Raw genomic sequence first — 8,170 nt, 5'->3', positions numbered from 1 at the left:
CTTATGCGGAGCCTGTGAAGCTGGAAAGATGACCAAGGCTAAGCATCCAACAAAGACTATCATGACCACTACTCGACCATTCGAATTGCTTCATATGGATCTCTTTGGTCCTAACCATTACTCAGCAGTCACAAATGATGCATCTCTCTATGCCTTTGTTATTGTTGATGATTACTCTCGTTACACTTGGTTACATATTGTCACTTACAAACATGAAGTGCAGGAAGTCTTCAAACGATTTTCCTCGAGGGCTTCAACCAACTTCGGTGTGAAAATCAAGCACATCAGAAGTGACAATGGAACTGAGTTCAAGAATTCTGGTCTTGATGACTATCTTGATGAACTTGGTATTACTCATGAGTTATCTGCTCCTTACACTCCTCAGCAGAATGGCGTCGTGGAGCGCAAGAACAGAACTCTTGTTGAGATGGCTCGCACTATGCTTGATGAGTACAAGACGCCTCGTCACTTCTGGATTAAGGCAATTTATACTGCGTGCCACATCATCAACAGGGTATATCTTCACAAATTCTTCAAGAAGGCTGCCTATGAACTCCTCATTGACAAGAAACCCAATGTGAGTTATTTCAAAGTCTTCGGTGCTAAATGTTGGATTAGAGATCCTCATCACAATGCTAAATTTGCAACAAAAGCACATGAAGGTTTTATGATTGGTTACGGAAAGGACTCGCACACCTACAGAGTCTTCAACAACGTTCTTCACAAGGTTGTTGAAACTGTAGATGTGCCATTCGATGAAACTAATGGCTCGCAAAGAGAGCACCTACCCTCTGTGATAAATGAACCAGCACCTGAGGAAACTATCAAGTTCAAGGCTACTGAGGGTGTCATTCCTACCAAAGAATCTGCTGAAGAATTCATTCCAGAACGTCAAGAACGTCGAGCTAATGCACCTGAAGAAAATGCTGAAGAAAATGGTGCTGAAGAAAATGTTGATCAAATTCCTCGACGACAACCAGCTCATCCTCGCGTTGCAAAAGAAGTGCAAGTTGAAAAGATCATCGATGACATTGAAGCACCAGGTCCTCTCACACGCTCAAAAGCTTCACATTTATCTAACTATTGTGGGCACTATGCTTTTGTCTCTATCACAGAGCCCACTAAGGTAGATGAAGCATTTCTGGAGCCTGAGTGGATTCAGGCCATGCAAGAAGAATTACATCAATTCGAGCTCAACAACATCTGGGAACTGGTCAAACGTCCAGATCCTCGCAAGCACAATGTCATTGGCACAAATTGGATCTACCGCAACAAGCAAGATGAAAATGGCCTTGTGGTGAGGAATAAGGCACGGCTTGTAGATCAAGGCTACACACAGGTTGAAGGAATTGATTTCGATGAAACTTTTGCACCTGTTGCTAGACTTGAAGCTATTCGCATATTACTTGCTTATGCTAACCATCATGATATCACTTTATATCAAATGGATGTGAAAAGTGCATTCCTCAATGGTAAGCTTGAGGAAGAAGTATATGTTGCTCAACCCCTAGGTTTTGGAGATCCAAAGCATCCTGACAAAGTCTTCAGACTCAATAAGGCCCTCTATGGCCTTAAGCAGGCCCCTCGGGCATGGTATGATACTTTGAAGGAATTTCTCATGAAGAAAGGCTTCAAACCCGGTTCACTCGACCCTACTCTTTTCACTAAATCTTATGATGGTGAATTGTTCGTGTGCCAAATATATGTTGATGATATTATCTTTGGCCGTACTGACCAACGTTATAGTGATGAATTTGCCTATATGATGAGTGAAGAATATCAAATGTCTATGATGGGAGAATTGAAATTCTTCTTAGGTCTTCAAATTCGTCAACAGCGCAATGGCATATTCATATCTCAGGAGAAGTACCTCAAGGATGTACTGAGGAAATTCGGCATGCAAGATTGCAAAGGCGTCAAAATTCCGATGCCCACAAATGGCCATCTATGCACTGATGAAAATGGTATTGACTTCGATCAAAAGGTATACCGCTCCATGATTGGTTATTTATTGTATTTATGTGCATCTAGGACAGATATAATGCTTAGTGTTTGCATGTGTGCCCGATTTCAAGCTACACCGAAGGAATCACACCATAAGGCTGTGAAGCATATTCTTCGATATCTAGCTCACACACCAACACTTGGATTATGGTACCCCAAGGGCTCGGCTTTTGATCTCATTGGATATTCTGACTCTGACTATGCTGGTGATCGTGTGGACCGCAAGTCAACATCTGGTACATGTCGTTTCCTCGGACGATCTTTGGTCTGTTGATCCTCGAAGAAACAGAACTGCGTATCACTGTCTACTGCTGAAGCTGAGTACATTGCTGCTGGTTCTTGCTGTGCTCTATTGCTGTGGATGAAGCAAACTCTCAAGGACTATGGCGTCAACGTGAAGAATGTGCCTCTCTTCTGTGACAATGAGAGTGCCATCAAGATTGCTCACAACCCAGTTCAGCACTCGAAGATAAAGCACATTCAGATTCGTCATCATTTTCTTCGCGATCATGTGTGGAAGGGCAACATTTCTATTGAGCATGTAAAGATTGAAGAACAGCTAGCCGATATCTTCACAAAGCCCTTGGATGAGAAGAGATTTAGGAAGTTGCGGTGTGAGCTAAATATCCTAGAATCTTCGAATGTTCTTTGAAAAGGACACTCATCCTAACACTTATGCAAAATTGATGACTTAGATGTGCAACACATGAAGAAACATTTTTCTTCAATCAATGAAGAATAACACTCTAAGTGTGAAGAAATTAATGAAGAATTTGATTCTCAGAGCCCTACGACAATTGTACGCAGTGTCTGAAATCATCATTCTTATACGGTGGGTCACGCCACCACAAAAGTTGGAAATCTTCAATTTGAGTTTTTCCTCAGTTTTTGAAATTCCTCAGTTGTTCATTTTCTTCAACTTTGCATTGTCTTCACCGTTTCCGTCGTTTTTCTTCATTGGCTATATATATGTTTATGTCCTCTACAGCATTCACTTATGGCTAATTCTTCAAGTTGCTTTTTCTGCTAAGTGAATGTGATCGGACCCTTCCCCCTCTATGCTATACTCAACCCAAACTATTCACAAATTCTTCATGTGCGTTCTATTTGAAACTCGTTCAAAATCTTCACTGTGTCCTTGTCAGCTGAAGAATTTGCGAACGGAACGTTAATACTTATCTTATCCAAATTTTCGGCTTTTCCGCTCAAACCGTTCCGCATCCCACGAAATACTTATCTATTCACCCACGATCTAACACAATCTCCACTTCTCAGTACGTGGGTGACACATGTCAAGCGAATGAGAAGGGTCAGGGGCACGTTCGTCCAATTTCTTCGGGCGAACAGTTTTTCACCGTGGCTATAAATACCCCCTTCCCCTTCCTCACTTTCTTTACTCCGCTCGACCTCTCTCTCCCGCTCGAGCTTCTCAAACCCTAGCGCCGCCGCTACTTCATCGTCGCCGGTGAGGAAGAGCTTCACTGCCTCGACCTCGTCGCCGCCGTACTCGCGCCGGCCGCGGATTTCTTCACTCCGCCGCCGCCGTAGCTGTCTTCCTCCGCCAAGTTAGGGCGTGGAAGATCTGCACTGACGAACTTCACATCTCCACCTCACAGTTCGTCGTGTTCTTCATCCAGGGTAATTAAAAGTTACTCTTACTGCCCTCTTTGATTCAAATGATTTCTACAAAATCTTCAAAGGTGTTTATTCTTCAAATTCTTCACACACTAAACACCTCACATGTCATCTGTTCTTGATTCGTTTCTCTAAGCAATAATTTTTCTTCAAGATTCCTCAATTGTGTGGATCTTCGATCTATACAACTCTAGAACCTAAGACAAAGAACGCTTAGTGAAATTCTTCAAGACTCATCTGGTCAAATTCCTCAAACTTGTTCTTTTTGAAAAACCTTCTGAGAACGCATATGACCTCTCCAAATTTCTCGCAACTATACTCTGTTCACAGGTACTCATGTCCGCTGCTGAATCTCTAGGTTCTCGTCAACTTAACTCATTTGCAGCGTTCCTTGAAGAAAAGTTGCATACTTCTTCAGAGAATTCAATTGTTCAAATTCCTCATCTGAAGAAAATAGTTGATGGAAAGAAGCCACAGAAAGGAGGAAAGAGGCCTGAGGTCAACACTGCATTTGAAATCCCTGAGGACATCTATGTTGGGTACTGCACACACCCTGAGGAAGATAAAAATAGCGTAAGGTGCGCATTCAGAAGATAGAGAGGAGATGGGCAAGAGAGTGGAGGGAGTACAGGTATGTGACTCCCAAGTACATGAAGAAATTCACACTCAATCCTCCATGCCCAAGACCTCCATTGGCACCTGGCCAAGAAGCTGATCTCACCAGCCTCAAGCGTGGTGAGGATTATCCTGATGAATGGGCCAAGCGCCAGGTCAAGCTGGCTAGACAAGCCAGAGAAGCCGTGAGGAAATTCAATGTAGACTCTGCTGCTGCCGCTGAGGCCTCTGTCAAGCTGAAGAAATCCATGGCAAAGAAGCCTGCGCGTAAGCCAAGTGCTTCACCTTCAATGCCCTCACGGCCAATTCCTCACGCTGCCCCTGCTCCTCCAAAATCCTCAGCTCCTCCAAAGTCCTCAGCTGCTACGACCAAGTCCTCAGCACCTGTGCATCTTGCCACGTGCCAAAGGACTACAGGCATCTCTATTGCCTCAGGAGGTTCAGCTAGTTCCTCAGCTGCTCCAAATTCTTCAACAGGACCCTCTCAGCTTTAGACAAAGACCACTGCTGGACGAGGCTCTCGCCCAAGTCCTCACAAGAAGCAGGTCGCCTTCCAAGTGCCGTCTGAAGAAGACGAAGCTGATGATGAAGAACGTGCTGAAATCATCAGAGATAGGCAAGTCAGGGCCGCTAGAGCCAAGGGCACAAATGTGCCTCTGCTTTTAGATCCAAAGTTGATCCTCGATTACATTGATCTCTGGCACAAGGACCCAAACACTCCTATGCCTGACTTCAAGCTGACTCCTGGCCAAAGTCATATGTTGACTTCCTTTATCCAAGAAGAGAAATGGAAATTTGAGAAGGCCAGGCAGATCAAGAAAGCGCAGTACAGGAAGGAGAAATTCCTGAAGAACAACATTGTCTCTATGACAACTGATGAACTTGTGAAGATCCAGTCTGAAATCAAAGTCCTCAGCGATGATTTCAATGCTTACTATGCTGATTGGAAAGGAGCAAAGGTCAGGTTTGTTAAACTGACTGAGAAGTTCACCTCAAATGTTGCAGCCCCATCGCAACAAGAAATTTCTCAGGCTGAAGCATCTGCTCAGCCAACTGAAGAACATGCCAGCACCGCTGATGACTTTCAGGCTGCTGAAGAAAATGTGAGTTCCAGGGCTGATGACTGCATTCCAGCCGCTGATGAAATTGCCAGGGCATCCACTAGTGGTGCACCTGAAGAAAATGAAGAGGTCAGGGCAACTGCATCAGTTGTGCCTGAAGAAAATCAACCACATTCCTCTGCTCCTCATGCGCCTACCCCAACTCCAATCCTTCCATCTGCATCAGATGTGAAGAAGACCAAGGCTGCAGAACGTGCAGCAGTGAAGAAAAGGAAAGCATCAGCTCCTTCAGATTCTTCAGCACCGAAGAAGATGAAGAAATTGACAAGCTCATTTGCTAATCCAATTGATGTTGTTCCTGTTTCCTCCATGCCATCGAAGGAAATCGTCCCTTTTGATGAAGAATATGTGGTCCCTAGCGGATCTGATGAAGAAACTCCTTCTACTGCTATGTCAGAGCAGATGGATGAAGAAATTGAAGTGGATGAAATCCCTTCAACTCCAGATGTTTCCTCGCCTATGCCTCAGTTTACTGCTAAAGAGGCCGGCGTTGAAGAAATAGAAGATGAAGACGTGGATATTGGCTGTACCAGTGATGAATGATGACTTTTGGGAAAGTCAGCACCCCAACTCTCCACTCTTCACACCTTTACAGCAAATTCCTCAGTCCCCTATTGCTATTGAAGGAAGTGAGGAAGGGGAGATTGTGTTAGGGGAGTAAAGGAAGTGAGGAAGGGGAAGGGGGTATTTATAGCCACGGTGAAAAACTGTTCGCCCGAAGAAATTGGACGAACGTGCCCCTGACCCTTCTCATTCGCTTGACATGTGTCACCCACGTACTGAGAAGTGGAGATTGTGTTAGATCGTGGGTGAATAGATAAGTATTTCGTGGGATGCGGAACGGTTTGAGCGGAAAAGCCGAAAATTTGGATAAGATAAGTTTTAACGTTCCGTTCGCAAATTCTTCAGGTGACAAGGACACAGTGAAGATTTTGAACGAGTTTCAAATAGAACGCACATGAAGAATTTATGAATAGATTGGGTTGAGTATAGCATAGAGGGGGAAGGGTCCGATCACATTCACTTAGCAGAAAAAGCAACTTGAAGAATTAGCCATAAGTGAATGTTGTAGAGGACATAAACATATATATATAGCCAATGAAGAAAAACGACGGAAACGGTGAAGACAATGCAAAGTTGAAGAAAATGAACAACTGAGGAATTTCAAAAACTGAGGAAAAACTCAAATTGAAGATTTTCAACTTTTGTGGTGGCGTGACCCACCGTATAAGAATGATGATTTCAGACACCGCGTACAATTGTCGTAGGGCTCTGAGAATCAAATTCTTCATTAATTTCTTCACACTTAGAGTGTTATTCTTCATTGATTGAAGAAAAATGTTTCTTCATGTGTTGCACATCTAAGTCATCAATTTTGCATAAGTGTTGGGATGAGTGTCCTTTTCAAAGAACATTCGAAGATTCTAGGATATTTAGCTCACACCGCAACTTGCTAAATCTCTTCTCATCCAAGGGCTTTGTGAAGATATTGGCAAGCTGTTCTTCAGTCTTCACATGCTCAATAGAAATGTCGCCCTTCAACACATGATCACGAAGAAAATGATGACGAATCTGAATGTGCTTTGTCTTCGAGTGCTGAATTGGGTTGTGAACAATCTTGATGGCACTCTCATTGTCACAGAAGAGAGGCACATTCTTCACGTTGACGCAATGTACAGCAATTGAGCACAGCAAGAACCAGCAGCAATGTACTCAGCTTCAGAAGTAGACAGTGATACGCAGTTCTGTTTCTTCGAGGACCAACAGACCAAAGATCGTCCGAGGAAACGACATGTACCAGATGTTGACTTGCGGTCCACACGATCACCAGCATAGTCAGAGTCAGAATATCCAGTGAGATCAAAAGCCGAGCCCTTGGGGTACCGTAATCCAAGTGTTGGTGTGTGAGCTAGATATCGAAGAATATGCTTCACAGCCTTATGGTGTGATTCCTTCGGTGTACCTTGAAATCGGGCACACATGCAAACACTAAGCATTATATCTGTCCTAGATGCACATAAATACAATAAAGAACCAATCATGGAGCGGTATACCTTTTGATCGAAGTCAATACTATTTTCATCAATGCACAGATGGCCATTTGTGGGCATCGGAATTTTGACGCCTTTGCAATCTTGCATGCCGAATTTCCTCAGTACATCCTTGAGGTATTTCTCCTGAGATATGAATATGCCATTGCGCTGTTGACGAATTTGAAGACCTAAGAAGAATTTCAATTCTCCCATCATAGACATTTGATATTCTTCACTCATCATATAGGCAAATTCATCACTATAACATTGGTCAGTACAGCCAAAGATAATATCATCAACATATATTTGGCACACAAACAATTCACCATCATAAGATTTAGTGAAAAGAGTAGGGTCGAGTGAACCGGGTTTGAAGCCTTTCTTCATGAGGAATTCCTTCAAAGTATCATACCATGCCCGAGGGGCCTGCTTGAGGCCATAGAGGGCCTTATTGAGTCTGAAGACTTTGTCAGGATGCTTTGGATCTTCAAAACCTGGGGGTTGAGCAACATATACTTCTTCCTCAAGCTTACCATTGAGGAATGCACTTTTCACATCCATTTGATATAAAGTGATCATGATGGTTAGCATAAGCAAGTAATATGCGAATAGCTTCAAGTCTAGCAACAGGTGCAAAAGTTTCATCGAAATCAATTCCTTCAACCTGTGTGTAGCCTTGAGCTACAAGCCGTGCCTTATTCCTCACCACAAGGCCATTTTCATCTTGCTTGTTGCGGTAGATCCACTTTGTGCCAATGATAT

This window comes from Triticum aestivum, chromosome 4D (assembly GCF_018294505.1).
Source record: "Triticum aestivum cultivar Chinese Spring chromosome 4D, IWGSC CS RefSeq v2.1, whole genome shotgun sequence".
Taxonomy (NCBI): Eukaryota; Viridiplantae; Streptophyta; class Magnoliopsida; order Poales; family Poaceae; genus Triticum; species Triticum aestivum.
The sequence above is the reverse complement of the archived record's forward strand: the minus strand, read 5'-3'. Positions refer to the sequence as shown.